Source organism: Ursus arctos, unplaced genomic scaffold (genome assembly GCF_023065955.2).
Source record: "Ursus arctos isolate Adak ecotype North America unplaced genomic scaffold, UrsArc2.0 scaffold_5, whole genome shotgun sequence".
Lineage (NCBI taxonomy): Eukaryota > Metazoa > Chordata > Mammalia > Carnivora > Ursidae > Ursus > Ursus arctos.
In genome coordinates, this window is record NW_026623067.1 from 87,352,275 (window position 1) to 87,374,290 (window position 22,016).

A 22,016-nucleotide genomic window follows, 5' to 3' on the forward strand; every position below is an offset into this window, starting at 1 on the left:
ATGTTATGTCTCCTACCACTAGAATCCCGAATATACCAAAAGCAAAACAGCAACGATCCAAATAAGAAAAAGGCATTTGCTGAAACATACGCTCACTCTGGGCCACAGGAGCTATGCTTGTCGGGTGCTCGGAAGGCCAAACCCGAGGGGAGCAGACACTAGGGACACTTAGATAAGGCTCCGGAGCTAATGTCCAGGCTCCTCCAGGTTAACGGAGGGGCCCTGCACAGCCTTTGGATGAGGAAGTTGAAGTGTGTTGAGAAGATTGCACTGTTTGCCATGTGACCGCTTAGCGCTGCTACGTCTGCAGTCCTTTCTGGAACTTCGGGGGTGAACTTGGTGGTGGCTGGGGTAAGCAGAGGCAAGGACACAGCTGCCGTCCCTGGGCACACAGAGAAACGTGCCCACGGGCGCCGCCGTGCAACTACACATTCTGTGCCAGGTCCCTGAGGACGTCTCCCCGAGCGCCGGCAAAACCGCCGTGTTTCCTGGGTCAGGGAAGACTTTGGACACACCAGTGTGGGGAGGGGAAACAATGATTGGCGACTCAGTACTCATGAACATTGGGCGCGTTTGGGGCCAGGAATTGGACAGGTGCTTTCCCCCTCCTGCCGTCTCTCCCAGCTGCATTCAAATGAGGAGGTCCTTTGTGGAGCCAAGGGTCATAAGTGCAATATATTTTGTTCTGGTTGGCGTTAAGCGCACAAAGGAACAACCTAGGTAAGTCCCCCCAGATTTACCTGTTCATTGATTTATTTTTTGCCATTTCCACCCCAAATTGCCCATTAGAATAAAATGTTTTCGTTTTATGTTTTATCAAGCTAGGAGCTGCCTCTGTTCTCTTGACCACGCAAAACTGACTCTGACTTTATTGCAATGAGCCAGAAGTCACAGGACACAAGAGACAGATACACAAAGAGATTTCCACACTCCTCATTCCCTTCAAATGCCATGTAATATCCAGATAGAGTATCCACACTGCTCTCAGCTTCCTGTGCAGAGTGGTTGTCTTTTCCCCTCTGGTCAGGGCTGGTCCCCAGGGCTGGTGCTCCTTCCTCCACAGTGGGTGGGCAATAGGAGGCACAGCATAGACCCAGAGGGGCGGCCCACATCTTCGGCTGGCTCACTGCATGTCCAAGGGGCTCTGTTCTAAGGCAAGATGTGCAGGGACCCAGACACTTCAGGTTTCCTCAGGTCACAAATTGTGATCGATATGCAATGTCAACTCTCTACCTTCTTCGAGATAACTAAGCACAGTTTCCCCTTGTTCTTTAACAGTAACATAAAAAGAAAGTACTCATGAGTTCTAGCCCACAGGCACAAGAAGGGGATTTGCAGATGTTACCTGCTCTCTACCCATTCTGTGGCAAGATGCCGTCTCTTCAAAGAAGAGGGCACAGGGGCTTGGGTGTATTTTGCTTCAAGAAGATGGAGAGAATCCCCATATATCGGCTTCCCAGAGGAAGTGTCTCAGGGTCTCAGATCCCTGTGGAGGGACTGTTCTGAAAGCCCCCTGGATAGGACATTGCTGAGCAAGAGGTTTCTTGATACAAGAAAGCTTTCTCTTTCTGGACCCACTTGTCTCCAGCAGGAATCATTTCAGAGCAGACGTGGAGTGGCAAGTCTCTGGTAGCTGCAGTATAAAACCGTGTTGAATTCTACTGCACGATGTTCGAGGGGTAGACATACTTTTTGCCTGAGACAGAAATTCTACGTCTTTCCTGTCCCCGGGTTTCCCCATGCAGCAAAAGCTCTCGATTTATAAACACTTTCACTTTCTCCACCACCACACCTGGGCTATTTTTGGTCCCTTACTGAAGAATGAAAGTAAAATTACATTTTAAAACCAACCGTTAGTTTATCGACGCTGAGAAGGTTTGTTAATCAAGTCAGACTTTTTCCTTTCTTGATCAATACCTATCTGGCTTGTCCTGCTAATAGACAGTTACCCAGTTACCTGTCTCTAATCGCAGGCTCGGCATCCTTGAAAACTTCAGCTTGTTTCATTGATCAGGTAACAGCTAAATTGGCACCCAGGCTCTTGCAGAAGAGATTTAATCTGGCCTGCAGCTGATTAAAACACCTCCCCCAAACCGGTGCTGGATGAAATTTTATCACTTTTACAGTGTATTCAGGACTTAGCACAACATGTGACAAGGCCTCGCAGGGGGAAATTGAACTTAGATGTCCGTTGACCAGTCCTCAGAGACTTCCAAATGTACAATGGGATAAATGTGTCCCAGAAACACTAAATTCCTGGCTCTTATCTCCTGGAGATAAATTTCTAGAGTGGAATTCTTGAGTCAAAGGGGCAGTTTCTTGAAAAGTCTGATGATTTGTTGGTTGCAGAACAAGAAAGACCAGAATATAGATATCATCAAAATATAATGATGGGAAAATACACTGTTCCCATCGTAAGCTGATTCAATACAAGGGAAACTTCCTGGGAATCACAGTATGATAAGTAATAATCTTATAGAAACCTTTAAAACAATTCCTATGTCCTCAAGCACTTACATTGTTAAAATTTACTTAACAAATCTCTCATATGGTGAAAAAATTTTAATTAAAATGGAACTATAGACTGCAACTCACTCATACAGAGTAATCACTTACCCTGTCCTTGGGGATTGAATAATGAAGCTGAAGGCTTTCTAATTAACAAGGAAAAAAAATATCTAACTAGTATCTATGACATTCGTTTTCACCTCAGCCTTACAAAAGGAGAAAATGCAATGAATTCATTTGCAATAATTTGAAACTCTAAGTAGAAAACCAAAGTATATCCAATATTTTATAATGTGTAAGTGATATGTGATGTAAATAGAAATTATTTATAAATGGATTACATTGTATTTGTAATGGGGGAACAAGGAATTCCTTGTCCAGTATCATCCAAATAAGGAACAAGCTACCTTAGTGTAAGACGCCATGGAAACCAGGGGGATAGTCTGCCTTAACTTCTGCCAAGAACTTCTGCCATGACTCCACATAAACCATGTAGGTAGCTGTACGAAGGAAGCTCAAATTCAAAATCTGTACTCAAAAATACCTGAAAGGAGAGAAAAAAGCCTATCGTTTTTGGAATAATGCTTTACAGTCTTGTTTAAATGATATCACAGTTGGGTTCCAATGAAATACCTTAGCCTCCCCATCTACAACCAGAAATTAACAAGGAGAAGAAGAGGAGGAGGAGGAGGAAGAGGGGGCGTTGGAGAAGGAAGAAGAAGAAACGTATCCTTATTAAATGGTTACTTACCACCCCCCCCCCCAATAGGTGTCAATTTCCTGTCTGTAAAAGTCAGGACTATATAATAAAAGAGGAGACAAATATAAAGGTAACAGATAAAAGAAATACATGCAAACAACAAATCATAGAATTTCCAGACTGTACCTTTCTCAATCAGTCATACTGCTCTGAGTTAAACTACTCTAAAACAACTGACATTGGTATTCGGAGCTTCGTAGAACAGGAGCAGAAATAGGAAATCTTGGGATTTCTGGGGGCCACACTTTTCTAGCTACTTCCAGACACTAGAAACGCACTCTGTTTGCTGGGTTAAGCAAGATCCAGTTTGCCACTTCACAGGACAGTGTTGAGGACCTGCATGGATGAGCTGTCTTCAGTAGAACGTCTCCAGGAGCTCCCACGAGGTCCTCCTTTCCCTCCTTCTGCAGCCGTCCACAGTGGCCTTTCCCTGCTTTGATATCTCCTGCTGACAGGGGCTCGGGGAGGCTTGGGTTCACCACAGCAGGCCTTTCAGCTTTGCTCAGGAGCAAACTGGCAGGTTCTCCCCTCTTGTGACTTAGTTTTAGCTACTGCTTTCTGAGAAAGCAGAACAGCTTCTATCCTTCCTTCTTTTTTTTTTTTTTTTTAATTATGATGTTAGTCACCATACAGTACATCATTAGTTTTTGATGCAGTGTTCCATGATTCATTGCTTGTGTATAACACCCAGTGCTCCATGCAGTACGTGCCTCCTTAATACCCTTCACTGGGCTATCCTTCCTTCTGAGCAAACGTCAGAAACTGTCTCTGTTTTGAAATACTAAGTCGTGCTATCTTTCAAGGTTGATATCACCTTCAAGCTGGGAATGGGGACATTGAGTGCTTGCCTCAATTGTCCCCAGACCCCCAGATGGGGGTAACACCTGGGAGCCCTTAAATGGAAAGAATGCTTTTTATAAAGATGGCACTGAGAAAGAAGTGTTAAAGTGTTTTCTGCTAGTGACGAATTGGAGCCAACTTCCCTGGGTTTGTCACAGCACACAGTAGGTTCCTAGGCCTATAGTAGATGCTTGAAGACTGTTGCCTGGATACCTATACCAGGCAGAGGAGTTGGGTTTTTATTGCCACTTCTGACACAAATCCCTTCATGTCAGACCCGGGCACCTAGGAGTCAGGGGTGGCCATGAACCAAGGCTGATCCACTCAGGAACATCTAGAATAGTCTACTCACTACAAGGTTTCCTGCGGAGTTTAGGAACTTTCTGACTGTTTACATTCTTCCTTTCTTCCTCCAACGCCACAACCTCTATCCTGATTTCACTCCGGTCTGTTTACCTTTCTTTTTTTTTTTTTTTTTTTTAAGTTCTTAATTTAGGGGCCCTGGGTGGCTCAGTTGGTTAAGCATCTGCCTTGAGCTCAGGTCATGATCCTAGGGTCCTGGGATCGAGTCCTGCATTGGGCTCCTTGCTCAGCAGGGAGCCTGCTTCTCCCTCTGCCTCTGCCTGCCGCTCCTCCTGCTTGTGCTCTCTCTCAATCTCTTTCAAATAAATAAAGGAAATCTTTTTAAAAAACAGTTCTTAATTTAAATTCCAGTTAACATACAGTGTAATATTAGCTTCAGATGTACAATATAGTGGTTCAACACTTCCAAACATCACCCACTGCTCATCACAAGTGTCCTCCTTAATCCGCATCACCTATTTCACCCTTCCCCCCATCCACCTCCCCTCTGGTAACCATCACTTTCTTCTCTGTAGTTAAGAGACTGTTTCTTGATCGGCCTCTCTCTCTCTTTTTTCCCTTTGCTCATTTGTTTTGTTTCTTAAATTCCACATATTAATGAAATCATGTGGTATTTGTCTTTTTCTGACTGACTTATTTCACTTACCATGATACTCTTACTCCTTCCATGCTGTTGCAAAAGCCAAGATTTCATTCTTTTTTATGGCTGAATAATATTCCATTGCATATTTATACTACATCTTTAAATGTCAGCTTGCTTAGTCCCTTTTCCCTTATGCAGCCCCAAATCATAGACTTTAGGAGAAAAAAGAGCATTAGTGATTTTCTACTCCAGTGCTTTCATTTATATATGAAAAAATCGAGACTCAAACAATTACATGATTCACTCAAAACCACATAGCTGGTAAGTAATACTTATGATAGTTAACACCTGAATATTTACCACGTGTCAGGCACTGCTAAAGTCATTTACAGATACACATGATCCTCACAACCACTTGCGATGTAGGCACATGTGATATATCCACCTGGCTAAGCTACAGTCGACAGTTAGACAACCATATGCTAATCGAGGTGTTGCTCAGAAGATATTTTGTAGATTTAATTAAAGTCCTTGATCAGCTGACGTTAAGTAAAGGAGATTGTCCTGGATCATCTGGATAGGTTTTTGGAACTGTTTAACTGGCACCCACAAATGTGTGAGCCATTTCCATATTACAAATATATATCCTACTGATTCTGTTTCCCGGGTTGAACCCTGACTGATATACTACTGCTATTATGTTCATTTTACAGATAAGGAAACCGAGGAAGTAGAGAGATTAATTAACTCATCCAAGGTCACATAGGCAAATAGTAGAGTGAGGATTCAAAGCTCAGCCCCTGGATTCCAAATCCTGGGTCTTATCCACTGCTTCCTGTCCTAGGCCACAAAAATAACAAAAATATATCCTCTTGCTCCTAACCCAGTGATTTTTTTCCACAAAAAGGAGTCTATTAGTTATATATTAGCAACAATAAATTGCCAATTATTTTGAGCTGTTTTGTTTTTTCCTGATATAAACATGAGCCACTTTGTCTTCACTCACTGATGAGTTCATATTTGTGATTTCTAATGGACTAAAAACAATTTACTCTCTAACAGAAATATCACTGGGTTGTCTGTCATTCTATTTACTTAAAAACAAGAACAGTTCTGCTAGCCATAACACTTGTGATTATTACAAATTTGGTAGTTTGACCAAGTACGGATTTCAAGTCTAAAAATCAAACACAGAGCTATTATCTGTATCTGAAGAGAAAATTCACACAATTATGATTTAAAGTTTCCTTAATATTTCGTTTGCCAATGTCAATCATTTGTTAAACTGAGGTAATATACAAACATTAAAAAAATCCTTAGCTTTCTAAATAGATATTTAAATTTTACAACTTGAGTTGAAAATAAACAACCAAGACCAGCCAACATTTTCAAGAAATAAGGTCTAAAATTAAAAAAAAAAATTAGGCTGCATCAAAGAAATGGAAATAAGGTGAATTAAGGCAGCTGTCATTCCCTTAGGTATGCTCATTGTCTTTTCCTTATGGATTTATATTTAAAAAAATTCAAAGCGTAGGGATGGTAAGAGTTCAGATGATCCTTAAAGCCCCTGCACCTTCTGACAGTACAAAAAGGTGAGAATTTGAAGCATTTTGTCGGAGGCGGGATTTGAAGAAACTTTCTATGAGGGTGGCCCTCAGCAGCACCACACAGGTAAGAACTGACTTACCTTGTGGTGGGAGATGGAGACAAGAGCTCTTTGAAGGAAGAGGGAAGCCAACCATGACCTCCTTCTGCTTCCTACTTGGAGCTGGCCCCAGCTTGGTGTGTGGAGATGCCTCAATTTTAAACCAAGTTCATGGTTTTGATTAGTAGAGGGGACTGGGCTTCTAAGTTCTGAATGAAGACTGTGCTGAAATATAGACTAACTGGAGGGTTGTCATGACTTAAGAGTGACCAGGAAACCCATGTGGTGCCCTGTTTTTCCTTCAGGGAAGGAGTTGGCCCTACCAAATAAATCTAAATGGAAACAAAAATAAAATGATTTTTTTTTTTTTATAATATTATGTTAGTTACCATACAGTACATCCCCGGTTTAAAATGATTTTTTAAAAACCTGAAGAGACACTTATATGAGACAAGTCTATTCTAGGTACCATTTACATGAGTTGCAACATTTCCGTAAAGTTTAGCCCCCTTCGTGCCCTCCACGGGGGTGCCTTCCTCTCCAGAGCACATAGCACCGTTCTGTCTTCTTGGAGCATTCTTCGCAGTCTTAGGTGCTTGGAGCTGCAAATTCAAATACCTGTTTCTTTCTCCGACGTTACTTGTCATCCTGTCAATATGAAAAGAGAAAAATGCAAGAAAACAACTTATTCTTCTTGTTTGTCCCTCTACTTCTGACAAATCATTAACCTTCACAACTTCTTCAGCTGCCATACTCCTCAACTATTGCTATATTTTAAGCCTTTTAACTTCAAATATTATTTTGGGCCCCAACTATACAGTCAGTACTTCTCTACTCTGCAAGAACGAGCACTGTGGTAGGTCTTAGCGTATATCGTTTTTAATCTGTTTCATGAGAAGGTAAGAGAATGGGAGGTATTTTTTTTATCAACACACACACACACACACACACACACACACACACACACACACACATATTTAGAGGGAGATGCTTATGGATTTGTACTCAAACAGAAGACTATAAAAGAAGAGTGCTACTCCCCAAAGCAGTAAGCTTACATAAAATTTCCTTGTGGATATACCTCAGATGTTTGGCCTCATCTCCCTCAAATTTGTTCTTTTGCGTCCTTCCTTTCCTCTCTCCCTCCCTCTGTTCCTCCTCTCTTTCTAAAGCAAAGCCTCTGTTCTAATGTGAGAAGTTATGTCTTTTCCTTCCTTTGTGGCAAGAACACCTTTGCTCATCTCCCGGGATGATGCAAGCCTTTCACTAATGGAAGTGTCACAGAATCTCTGGCCAAGAAGGATGAGCTTTCCCTTTCTAATCTGTAAAGAAGGATAATTGTCAAATGTGTAAACAGTGAACTGGGCAGGGCTACTGTAGACCAATGACCTTGGATCTTCAGTGTGCATCATTTTAAATATCTTGACTCCGTCACCTTCATGAAAGACAGAAAGAAAGAGATAAAGCAAAACAAACCCCAAATCCCACGGAAAGCAAAATCGGTTTCCATTAACTCAAGTGGCAAAAGAAAGCAATTGTATAGGGTTATATATTTGGAAAAGCCTCTTTGCGTTTCAATAGCTCGCCACCTGCAAATATAACCAGCAAAATTGAATTTAGGTTAAATGGATAAGATGCAGCGTCTAACTCAAGGGTTACAATACATGAAAAACATGTATTCATTAGCAGATTATAGTTACATTCTGTGTTTGTTCCAGGGCAATAGCACATAGGCGCAGATAAGAAATGTGATACCCAGGGCCATATACTTGTTTACACCCCGTCATCCTTTCAGAGTTCTACTAAATTCTCCCAAATTGCCGTCTTTCTGAGAAAATTGTATTGTTGTTTACATGGGCTCCTTTCTCCTCTTGACATTCCTCTGTTGGCAGTCACTGTCACAAAGTATTACATTTTCCTCCCTTGATTCAGGTCCAGGTCAGAGGCAGGATGGAAATAAGTGACATGTTCATTCAAGGCAGAAATTCCTGACTGAGTTTTCTGGCCTGTGACCTGAGAATACCTATGACCCTAAAAATGACCTTCTCTTGACCAAAAGAGTCAATGACCACTTCCATTCACTTTTAGTTTCCCCAGGTTTTTTTGGTCTATGACATGCCCAACCTTGAGTAGGTGAAAATCACTGCAAAGAAACACCTCGAAAGAACCTCCTTTAGTGTCACCTAGTCAGAGATGAGCATGGTGCTGTGAGAACACAGAGGCTCATGGGTAAAAGGACTGGCAATATTGTGGGCAGTGCCGGGGCTAGAACCCAGGTGGCAGAGCTTCCCATGCCCCCCCGCCCCCGGGCTCCCTCCGTTTGTCCATCAGAGATGTCATGGACACATCATAGCCTCAAGGATCAGAAGAGCAGTTGACCCACTTGCTGCATCTCTGCTGAAGTGGGAAATTATATGGACATGGAAGACGGGGTTAGCTCAGCAATTTTGTTCACACTGGCCCAGACCTGCCACCGTCTAGCCATCTATCCCACAACCCCTATCCTCATTTTTATTTTAAGGCAAGTTTATTGAGGTATAATTTATGCACAATAAAATTCCTTCCTTTTTGATGCACAGAATGATAAATTTTGAGAAATCTATGCTGGTGAATAACTGTCCTAATAATCAAGAGAGAGAGTATTTCTCTCATCCTCATCCCATAAGGGGCCCTTCTGCCCCTCCATACTCTCGCCCCCTAGTCCCAGTGCCCAGAAAACTCTGATCTGTTTTCTCTAATTTTGCCTTTTTCAGAGTGTCATATAAATAGAACCGTGCAGTGTGTAGTGTTTGTATCTGACTTTCTTTTACTGAACAGAGTGCTCTGTGATTCATTCACGCTGTTGTACACAGCAGTATTTCATTCTCCTTACTCCCGAGTGCTATTGCATTGCATGGATGTTCCATACTTGCTTATCCATTTACAACTGACGAACATTCTGGTTCTTTCCGGTCTGGGGAGATTATGACTACAGCTGCTATACAGATCTTTCTGTGGGCGTGGATCTTTAGTTATTTTTTGGGTAATACTTAGGAGTGGAGTTGCTGGGTCATACAAAGTATACACTAATTTTATGAGAACTTGCTAATTGGCTTCTGAAGTGGGTGCACCATTTTGCATTCCCAACGGCAACGTTAGGGAGTTCCGGTTGCTTCCCATCCTTGTCGGCACACGGCACTGTCCATTTAAAAAATTTTAGCCATGTAAGTGTATCATAGTATCTCATTATTGGTTTAAATGTACATTTCTTTCTTGATAATGATGTTGGACATATTTCATGTGCTTATTTGTCATCCATATTTCCTCTTTTGTGAAGTGTCTGTGCAAATCTCTTGTGCCGTGTTCAATGAGTGATCGATTTTGTTGTTGAACTGTCATAGTTTTATTTTGATTCACTTGGCTCAGACCTCAAACGGGGGCTGCAGGACTGCAGGAAGCAAGAGGCAGAGTGTGAAGCTGTGGGTTTGTGGTTCAAGGTGCTTCTGACACTTTTTGGCTTTTGGGGCTCTGGCCCTGGAGGCTGGGCTTCCTCCTTGAGCCTCAGTCCTCAGAGCAGGGTTTCTGGCACCTGCTGCCAGGCCTCCCTGATGGCCATCCTCTGCCCACCCTGGGCAGTGGTAAGGAGGTCCTTACCCTTCTATCAGAAGTGAGCTAGTGAGTTTCTTTGGGGTTTGCACTTTTATTTCTGAATGTGTATCTTGACTGCCCATTCTTATGTCTCATCCTGTCCCATCCAGCCAGCACTCATGATTCAAATATAGCCCTTCATGTCAACAAGACCAAAGCATGTCAGTACAGCACTGAAGCTGTCTTGAGGCTGAGACTCCACTGTTGCATTGGTTTCGTTTTATGTCTCTGTCAGCATTGAGTCCTCTAAGAAAGTTAACATGTTTCTTAGGTCTATCTGTGGTACTCACCCTCTGCTGATGCCCCCCCCCCCCCCATCTAAATCCCACTGTCATTTCAGGACAAATTGAAATCTCATTTTCTCTGTAAAGTTTCCCTTGACCTCCCTCTGTCCCCCAATCCATCCTAAAAGACACTTGTTTGCTCCCTCACGCTCTTGCTTTCCTCTGCAGTCTTTAGGAAGCACTAATTATTTCTTCACATTCAACACCACCTCCCACCGTTTAGAGGATTTGTGGTATCTCTTACCTCTTTGGCACCTTGAGTAGTTTTTGTTTGTTTGTTTCATGTTTGTCTCACCTGTTCAAAGGCAAACTCCTTAAGAGAAGAAGATGTCGTCTTATTCATTTTCCTACCCTCCACACGCTGCTGTGCATGTAGTCAGTGCTCAATAATTGCTTGTTCACATCTCCTGTCTAATCAAATTCTCTGTGTTTAAAGATTCTCTTCCCCTTCTTTGTGTTGTGGCAAGGACAGTCACTGGCAGCTGTGGGGGAGGGGGGCGAGGAGGGGGCGAGGGGCTGTGAAGCAGGAGCAGGAGCTCCCTCTCCCTAGACTGCTCCAGTTGAGGCAGTGTCCCCAGGGCCAACTAGGGTTCCCCCAGATCCATGTTGAAATCCTAATGCCCAGTGTGATGGTATGAGGAGCTGTCATTGAGAGGGCTCTGCCCTCGTGAAGATGATTGGTGCCCTTGTCAAAGAGAACCCACAAAGCTCCCTAGCCCCTTCTACCCTGTGAGGACACAGTGAGAAGTTGGCAGTTTACAACCGGGAGGAGCCCCTTCACCAGAACCCCTCCACACCAGCTCCACGATCGTGGACTTCCAGCCTCCAGGACTGTGAGAACCAATGTTTGTTGTTTATAAGCCACCCAGTTTATGGTAATCTTGTTATAGCAGTTTGAACTAAGACAAGGTCTTTTCTCCCTGCTGAGGGACCTGGTTCCCATGCATCTGGTGACCTATGGTGCAGATCTAGTCTTCGTCCATACCCAGCCCCCATGCCCCTCATCAGCTCTGCACACCAAAGACCACCTGACTGCTAGCTCCTGCCACCCTCTGCCTGAGTACTTTCCTTCCATTGCTGCAGAGCCTGTGCACCAGGAAGCCAGAAGTGCTGGTGAGTTTCTGCTCAAGGAAGCAGCCTTCAACCAATGACAGATGGGGAGTTGATGGATAAGTGTCTCAGCTTCCCTACCACCTCCTCCCAAGGTGGAGTGGCAGATATCTTCTACACTGTCCCCTGAGATCCTGGCATGGCTGAGCTGTGGTTCCCCCTGCCCCTCTCCTCTATTGGCTTCCTTCTTCTCAATCGTACCTCCCCACTTCCCTACCAGGGGTTCCTAGGGGCAGCCTCCAAATAACCTACTTGCACTTAAAACTTTGTCTCAGGATCAGCTTCTGGAAAAACCTTAATCAGGACAATTTGTTTTCCATTCTTTTGGACATCTTCCCCCATGTGTCGAAAACAGAAGCCAAATCTTTTCAGAGCAAGCCCTGGTTGATGACAACAGAGGCAGAAGGACTGATTCTGGCAGCCTGGTCAGGCTTTTCTGAGTGGTCCACACAGCCCACTCTGGGCTGCCTCCCAGTGCTTCCAGTAGATTCCAGGTCTGGTCATTTCTAAAATGCAGAGCTGACTGCAGTAGCACCTAAGAGAATTCACTGGGTCTTGGCTCTACGTGCTTCATACAAACCATGCAACTTCAGATTCTCTGAAATAAGTGGCTGTAGATAGACTGCATTTCCATAAAATTATCAACACCCTTCACCTACGTAGAAACCAAAGAACTATTTACATTCACAAGATTTGCCTAAGTACTTTCCTAAGTAGGAAATAGATGGGAACATTTTATCTAACAGACCGGCAGAATACTTTAAGAAAATTAGAAAATATTCTTTCATTAAGTAAGGATCAGTCTAGGATTAGAACAAACCTATTCTGCGGTATCCACTAAGGAGCCCAGTCCACTTTTAATACAGTAAAATTTCCTTCTTTACTGGTCTCTGTCATGTTTGAATCCATAAAGCAATATGACCCAAATTTGACATTATTTGTCAGTATAAAAACATGGTGTTCTGCAAAGAATTATAAATGCTTCACTGAACGCTAGTAGCCAGTCTTCTCTTGAAAAATGGAAATCAATGTCTACTGTAATATGCAGCACTCTTAGAAATAAGACAGATTCTATGGGGCTTGGTCGGTTAAGCATCTGCCTTCAACTTGAGTCATGATCTCAGGGTCCTGGGATCAAGTCCTGCATTGGGCCCCCTGCTCAGTAGGGAGTCCGTTTCTCTCCCTCCCTCTCCCTTTGCCCCTCTCCTTGCCTGTGCTCTCCCCCCCCCTCTCTCTCAAATAAATAATCTTTAAAAAGAAAAAAAAAGAGAAATAAGACAGATTCTATACAAGTGACAGAATCCTGCCTGAAACAAGCTTGAATATATTCAATCCAGCCATTGCTGTCATTACTGACAATGGATGAAGCAAGTTCTTGACAGAAGGGATTGGGAATGCTGGACTACAGGGCAATGAGAACCATAGATGACATACTGCAGTGTTAGCATCAACCACTGTACTCACTGTCTAGTGGGGTCCCCTATTCAGGCATAATGTCAGTAATTATTGAGAACACCTGGCCCACTGTCACTAGGGACTCGCACCTCTTTTGGTCTGATCTGGGTGGGTCTGGGAATGTCTTTTAATGTGGTCATGTTCTGCTGGTGTTCATCTATGTGTTGTGAATGCTCTTACTATCTTCCTCATGATCGGATTTTTACTCACTTGCAGAAAATTCTCGGCTTCTGCACACTCGGTTGTTCCGTGTTTACTTCAGTCCAGAATCTTTACTTGATGGCGGAGAGTATTCTATTTCCTTCATCTTGTGCAACAACGGACGGGCCACTGGTTACTCACAACCCAGAACGGCACCTCCCTACTGTACGGGGGGGGGCAGACTGGCTCTGTGTCTGTGTGTCCCCAGGCAGCCACCAGTGCTGCCGTCATAGGAGGCTTTATTATGCACACTTGATTTTAGGTGTGGGGAAAGAAGCATCCAAGGCTCGTAAGATTTTTAAAAAATGTACTAGAATATGAATTCCAGGACTAGGTATCATCCCAATTTCATGATACAGAGTGATTCTCTCCCACCTGCATTCTCTGTAAGATTCTCTTTGAACATTAAACTATTGACATTGAGGTATGTTATGCTGACCAGTGTGTCCCTTTGGCTCAGGTCTTTGTTGGTCAGAGCTGAGCTCTCTTGAAATCACATGGAGTTTGGAGTTTAGGTCAAACTCATTTATGTCTCTGTAAATGTCTTGCTTGGAGATGATGCTTGTTGTTAAAACAATTAAAGGCAGAGCAGATGCAATAGATCTTTAGAGAAAAAAAAATGTTCCCTGGATAATGAAAATCAAGTGGATAATGTTAATGTGGAAATGGCTTTCAGAAACGGTTAGAGTGGTTTATCATAATATTAGTCGCAGACCTCAGAGGACATTAAGAAAATGTTATGCATGTATTAGAGTACAGGGAGTCTTTTCTGGATCATATAACTTTAGATATAGATGACCTGTCATTTCTTAGATTTGTTTAATGGCTTCAGTGCTCAGAATCCTACTGAATGGTGAAACTTAAGCTTCTTGAATGTGCGGGGCCAGCCAAAAACATTTCCCTGCACGTGTTTGCTGGATCTCAGCAACAGGTCAAAGGCCAGGTCACAATCATTTACCATCTCGTATTAAAATCACATACTAGTTCAGGGCTTTGTGCTATCGATTATTCCTTCCTTCTCCCATATCTTCAACCTGTTCCCTGCAGCTGGCTGCTTTCCACTAACGTTTAACATTGTAAAATGCTTGAGGCTCTCCTGTCTTAAAATTTAAACGCCTCACTCCACCCCCTTCTTTTCACAGTCAGATTTCTTAAACTGACTGGCTTCAGTTCCTTACCTCTCATTTCATTCCTCAACCCTATGTGAACACTTCTTTTGCCCAGATCACAAATGGCCTCCTTGTCATTGAATACAATGGCCACCTTTCAGTCTAAATTTCCCTTGACCTCTTGGCCACTTTTGGTGTTGCTGATGTCCCTGGGATCTCCCTGGGATGGGGTAGAAGCTGGCAGGTTGAGGAGGTAGCTCTCCGGGACACCAAGTGAAATTATAAGAGGTAGGGGGTGTGCAGAGGAGGTGGGAACTAGGGGAATGTAAGGACTCAGAGTCACGGGACACACATCACTCCTTCGCAGTTTTGCCCACATCGATACGGGAAACACAGCCCAGCGCCCTGTGTCATTTGTTGCAGGGAGGAAGGATTCTGAGTGGCTTTGTAGCACCTATTTTTTTTTTTTCCTTTCTCCTTTTCAAAATTCACCTGATTGAGTAAGGATAAGATGACAGTTTCCAGGCAACACAGAAAAATAAGCACATCATCCTTCTCTTTGAATTTCTGGTGAGTTTATCAAGCATAATATGCTCATTATAAGCAAACGTTTTTAGCTGCTGAAACTAGACAGGTTAGCGATCATGTGTGTTTTCCCCTCCTTTTCTCTCCAGTCACATGTCCTTCCTCCACATCAAGCCATTGCCAGCTTCATGAAATTCTATAAATAGCCGTAACTTCTTGATTTACAGACTACGTCTTCACCCTCGCCAATATATTTGTCTCCACCATGATCCTGTAGCCATGACTTCTATCCAAGTAGCTTTCTGAGGTGCCTAGAAGGGCAGTCATGAATTTGTTTTCTTTACAGTTTTTTTTTTTTTTTTTAATTTCCTACACAGAGCTTTCGGCATATAGATATATGGGGCCATAAATGGTGTTCTTCACAATGGTGTCTCTGCGGTCTCCTTCTCCTTTCCTCCCAGGCACTTCGGTAGCCACTTTGAGGTTGTGCCTTTTCTGTGTAATGCCCACTGATGAGCAGCTCCCTCTGCTGGGAGACCCGTCTTACACACAGTAGTGTTTAACGCCTCGGCTGAATCTCAAACGCCCCCACACCCACCAACGTTCATTCTTCCTCCCTGGGTCTGCCGTGAGTGGGTGCCCAAGAACACCTGTGTGTTTGGCTAGAGTATTGTGTTCGTGGGACTGATTGTTCTGCCCAACAGCGTGTCCAGTGAGTGAAGACGGATGTCATGTCTGCAGTCAGGGCAGGCCACCGCCTCCGTCTCTTCTGTTACATGAAAAGAGAATGTTTTCTGCTTTGACTAAAAAAAAAAAAAAAAAAAAAAAAAAAAAAAAAATCCAAAGACTTTACAACAGCTTAGAAGGCCATTTTCCTGTTAGCACCACACAAACCTCCGGCTACTTTCCCCTCTCACTGTGCTCGGGCCACACGGCCGTCCTGCTGTCCCCGAGCTCTCCTGCCGAGGGTCCTCCTGCCTGAGGACCTTTGCTCTCCATTCCCTCTGCCTGACTGCTCCTCTCCCCACTTCCCACTGGGCTTCCTCTTCACCTCCAGCAAGGCTGATCGAATGGGATCCACAGCCTGCACACTCTGCCGCAGAACTTCCAATACCCGGAATTCTTGCTCCATTCTTTTGTCCATAGCAAATGATGTAATTTACCTATTTGTTAGTTTATTGCTTATTGCTTGTCTCCCCAGTGCCCTGCCAAGAGTGCAGGGATAGCTGTCTCTTCCTGCTCTTCAGTGCGTATCCCAAGTGCTGAGAAAATGTCACATGTGTGGTAGCTACTCATTTTTTAAATTATTAGATGAATAAATTAACGAGGAGGTGGATATAAAAAAGTAAAAATGCATTATTTCCTGTATAAGTAAATTTCAACTGGTTATTTTTTCTTTTTCTGACAAATGTCTCCGACTGTATCTTGAATCTTCATGTTTTTTCACAGTTTAGAGGAAAATTGGTGCTTGGAAAATGACTGAAGAGTTTCAGTTGCCAGAAACTATAATTTTGACAAAGGATCGGGTGGTGAGCAGGTTTGAAAAGGAGGTGTGGGTGGCACCCCAGATGAAACAATGAGTTGGAGAGATTTAGATTCAGGAGATGGCCCTGAAGGGTGAAGCAACAGAACTGTGTGCTGACCCACTGAATGGCCGCACAAAGGGGAGGGAGCAATCCAAGCTGAATTCTGTTTCTTGTTTGGAAGGGTCCCAGGCAGGGAAGTCTGCTGCTGCTGCTGCTGCTGCTGCTGCATTTGCTTTCAGTGGTGATGGACCTCAACCATGCTAGCAGAGCCAGAGCAGGAGGGCCAGGAGACCGTGCCAGTCGTCCAGGTGCAGAGAACAGCTGACCTCAGGGAAGACAGGCGTCCCTCAAGAACACGACAGGAACATGTTTGTGATTGTATCAAGGTTGTGTGGCTGCTGACACTGTGGTTCCTCCTGGAGGTGAGTGTTTATGGTATGGACAATGAACTAATCTAAGAGTTGTCCTCACCCCTTAGCACCCTCTGGGAGAGAACTCGTCACTCTCAACTTCCCAAAACTGGGAACAAGAGCTTTACTGAGCAGTGAATTGAGCCAAGTGCTCTGGAGCAGCTTCTCTGTGCCAGACCTGTGTGGAGCCATGTGAGACACGAGAGCCATCAAGATGCTTCTCCTTCAGGGACAAGACCACTGTATAAGCAGATCATCAATACAGTGGCCATTGAAGATGGTAATAAAAACCCTTTAATCTGATTGTTGAGACGTGGTTTCCATTTGGAAGAATCAGGGAGGCTTTTATAGAGAAGGTGGTGGCTAAACTGTAATAGAATAGGTGGGACCTTGGTGGGCAATCAGTGGCTCATTCCTGGCAGAGGGGACCCCGTGGAGAAGATGTGATGTTGGAAAGGGAAAATATCATAGACATTCATTCAGTAAAATGCATAGCGCTTTTCAGGAGCAGTAGAAGATGATAAGGACAGAGAGGAAAATAGCATTCAAACTGGGGAAGACCCCTAGCAACAATGACATGTCATTGGATGTTTTTGAGCAAGTGTCTAAGTGGATCAGGGTGAAGTTTCTCCCTACATGTTAAGAAGTGGATACTAAAAAGAACGCCCCCCGCCCCCCTGCTGAGGAGGAGCCTGCTGAGTCCTGAATCACTCTCAGGTCCAGCTACCATGATAGACGTGGGACATCAGAAGGTAACATGGAATATTACCAAAGCCTAGGAGGCCGCTCCCTCTGCTCCAAGCTTTGGATCAGTACAGCCAAGCCTCTTGCTGGACCTTGCTGAGATGGGAGGCCACGGGCCCTAGTGAAGAAAGCATATCCAGGCCTGGGAGAAACTGCAGTCATATATCTGAAACTCATGTTCCCTGAGTAGATTTTTTACCTCAAATTGTTTCTGCCAGCTTGCCAATTTCTTTTTCTGCTTTTACATTAAGTCAAAATTTTTTTTTAATACAACCTTTAAAAGGAAACATAATAGACATACCAAGTGAAAAATAAGCAGAAGGGAGCTGTAAATCATATTTCTAAAAGTAGTAAGATAGAATAATCACATCCATTTGAGAACCGTGGTCACAAAGGCATCGTCTAATGTCTGATTAGGTAGTCCTCTTCAAGAAATAAATATAGATGTCGACAATTTTGTTGCTTTCTGTGCATGTCATCATAGGCCTGACTTCTTTAGAGGTTACAGGGCATGAGTAGAAAAATTGCTCTAAAAATATTCCTCTGTAATTTTTCAATTTTTAAATAAAATTGGTTACTTGGCTCAGAAAGTACCGCACAAGAGATAAATCATTTTTAAGAAACATTGAACTACTATTAAATTTTTTTCTTTATGTGGTAGACATTCTCACTTTAAAAATAAATATATACTTTACAAATTAGAGCATAGCAGGAGCATTTGTTCTACCAAAGTTGACAAGAAAACATGTTTGAAGGAGCATGCCATCTGTTTCTCTGCCTTATGTTGACACGTCCCTGTTCCTTCGAATGTACCTACACGCCTCAGTGTACGTCATGTATTAATAACAGACAGTGTGGCAGATGCTCCCATTTTTGTTGCTTTTGGGAAAATGTCACAGATTGTATTTAGCTATTCCATGGTGATATTGTCTCATGTTGAACAACCACTGCAGACGTATGCTGTTCTGTAAGTAGCCAGAGCTAAGCACCGACCCGTGTCTTTATACCTTACCTGAGGGCTCTGGCTATGGAACTGTATTTAAAACCATGAAGGTCGTTTTAGCCCATTTGGGACGCTATAAAAGGATACCTTAGAGTGGGTGGCTTGTAAACAACAGAAATTTTTCACTGTTCTGGAGTCTGGGAAGTCCAAGATCAGGGCGCTGGCAGATTCTGTGTCTGCTGAGAGCCCATTTCCTGGTTCACAGACTGCCATTTTCTTTCTGTGTTCTCACAGGGGGGAAGGGGAGAGAGAGATCTGTGGGGTCCTTCTCATAGGATACTAATCCCATCAGGGCCCCAACCTCATAATCTCAGCACTTCCCAAAGGCTCCACCTACGAATACCATCCCATCAGGGATTAGGTTTTAACATAAATTTTGTGGGGACACACCTTTCAGTCTATACCAAATGTATAGCAGCCTTGTCTGGCTTCTTCACACATCTTTGTTCTCTCTTCTGTAAAAGGCCTTAACAGGAATTTAGGGGTTTAAAAGTCTTACATATTTTGATTAACGACCATGTGTCCAGAAATACATCATTCTTACTTTAAAAACATTGTGTAAATGCACACATAGGCGTGCTCCCACACGTGCACATACACCAGGATGAGCTTGCATTTTCCCTTAAAGATATTGGGCTAAAGTCCACAGGACCATCCTGGTATTTGAGGTAAAATCTAGTTTGAGTTTGTCTTCAATCAATCTACACATTTGTTTCAGTAATGCCACTCAGTTCTACTCACACACATCTTTGTCTTTTCACAGTATATCTTTGGAGTGTTGCTACTTAGTTAAAAAGCAATGCTTAATAAGCTTTACTGTTTGAACACAGTTACCAGATAGAAGCTCAGTGTGTGTCTATTGGTGAGAATTTATAGACCTAGTTTGACGGCTCTGTCCCTCCACAATGTGTAGATACTTTGTAATGCGTTATTGGATTCTGGCTTCTTTTGCAGCATAAATGCATTGATTAGGTTACATTAAGCGTTCTGTGTTTATATGCAATCATAGTTTTATTTTCCTTTTAGTGTAAACACCTCTGATGAACATAATGTATCCTTCATTTAAGTGTGACATTTCCCTGCTTCCCTCCCACCTAGTCTGACCTTTTACATATACACTCAATACTGTTCTGCTGCAGGACGTGAACAGTCCTTCCCATAGCATGATGAATCTAATCAAAGGTGTGTCTTAAGAGAACATGGAAGTATTGATGCTGATGTTCAAAGAGGAACAGGGTGGCTCAAGAAGCTGGAGGGAAGAAGAAATTAGGGAGGATAGGCCATTCTGAGGTACCTGTGATACTAGGAATATGACCTGAGTAACTTATCTTACAGTCCCAATCCAACAAACATAGCCTCCAGGGAACCAAATTTTAAACACTATTTACCCTTCCAGGTGATGTGCAGAAGAGTCCAGAAACTGCCACATGAAGAAGGAAACTGCTGAGGAGCTCCTTTTCTTCCCTCCCTCTAGCTACACACACACAAAAATGGCTAACAGAAAAGGAGGGAGGAAACTGGTCCTGGGTTGTCCCTGAGAACAAGTTAGTATCAAAGTGGGGAAGTGCAAAGGGACCAAGTTTAACAATATAATAATGGCATGTAATTTGTATGTAGGCTTGCCCACTAATGGAATGAATGGGCTCGGGAGCTCCAGGGCACCAGTGCTTCCACAGGAACCACTGATGTGCTTCTCTGTTGGAGGATAAAATCGGCCAAGGTCAGTGGTTCTTGGAGCCAGCTTTTCTTTAGAATCACCTAGAGAATTTCTTTAAACTGAAGATTCCTGGGCCCTACTTCAGACTTACTAACCAGAATATCTAAGGGAAGGCCCCAAATATAGGCTTTTCATAGATTCTGCAGGTGGCTCAGATGTGCCTCAGCAGTGGCTAGCACTTGGAACATAGAACTTTCAGATGCCATTTCAAATTGAACTTCTATCCATGTATCCACAATGATTGCAACAGCAGTAACAATCATAAAAATAATACCTTTGTCATCAGATGTCTGTTCCTCTTTCCAAGCCCAAGCTTTGCTTTCCTCCATCTTGGATTCACTTTCAGCCAGGATCTCTCCAAGGGATGATAAACTGACAACTAACACATGGTTCCTCCCAAGTAATACTCATTTGCCAAAATCTTATCTTTCCCATAATATGAATAGAGACATGAAAATAAGCAGGAAGGAATTTTTAAAGAATTATGTGCTGTTAACCTGAGAACAGTACAAGACAAATTAAGTTTGGTTTAGACACAAAGACAAGCACCGTGTCACTAAAAGGCATCACATCTGGAATATGTTACTGTGGGTATATGCAAACATTCCTTTCCAGGAATCTCTGGAAACCATGTGGGGTCCTACATACCCAAGAGGACTGAGTCTTGTCTGTAGGTCAGAGACTCTTACCACCCTAAATTTTGTATTAACTTTCAACTCCCAAATGCATCTGCAACTCCAACAGCTTTCTCAGGTCTAGCTTCAGTGTTTCTCTGGGATACGTGTGTCTGTACCTGCTGGCTGGGGTTGTAATAGTTGGTGTGGCCCAAGGCCTGGCTTCAATTTTCCCAAGGAACCTTCATTTTCATGGTCTTCTTTGAAACCAGGGCACAGGAAGATGACTGGACTTTTGTAGTTGCTTTGTTCATTCTTTTGTTTGTTACTTAACTGCCCTCTCTAGAACGAGAGGGTTAAATTTGTTTGATTGGTACAAGGATGTATATCCAACACTTATGACTTTTGTTGAATGAATAAATCATAAAACTAATTGGTTTGAAAACTGGAAACAGAAGGGAGATTCATGGCCAAATTGTAGACGCTGCTTACTTTCTCTGCAGAGACTTTGCATACACTAGGTCCATCTGAAACACTAGGTCTCTCTCTTCCCTTCTGGAGACAAGAACCCTGGGCGGGTGACTCCAGAATGATGAGTACCAAAGACAGTCTGTGGTCTGCAAGCTGTGCTTGCCTTGGGAAGAGGTCATTTGGTTGAGCTCATTAACTTCAACAAACTAAGTCACAGACCACTGAATACCATCCTGCCAAGAAGCTGGGAAGGTGTGAGTGGTGTGCAAACTGTGAAGGGCTGTTCACTACACAGAATATCTAGACGTTCCATGGGAGTGTCCAAGACACTCCATGATGTGAAATCAGGGAACTGAAGATAGATGCTTAGTGGGGTCAGTGGAACCAGGTCAACCAATTAGAAGCCTTTCAATCTCCTCCTCATTTTGCTACCTCCTTCTCCTTCTTCTCCTCCTGCTTCTTTTGCTTCTATTGCTTCTTCTGTTTCTGCTTCTTCTTCTCCTTCTCCTTTTTCTTCATCT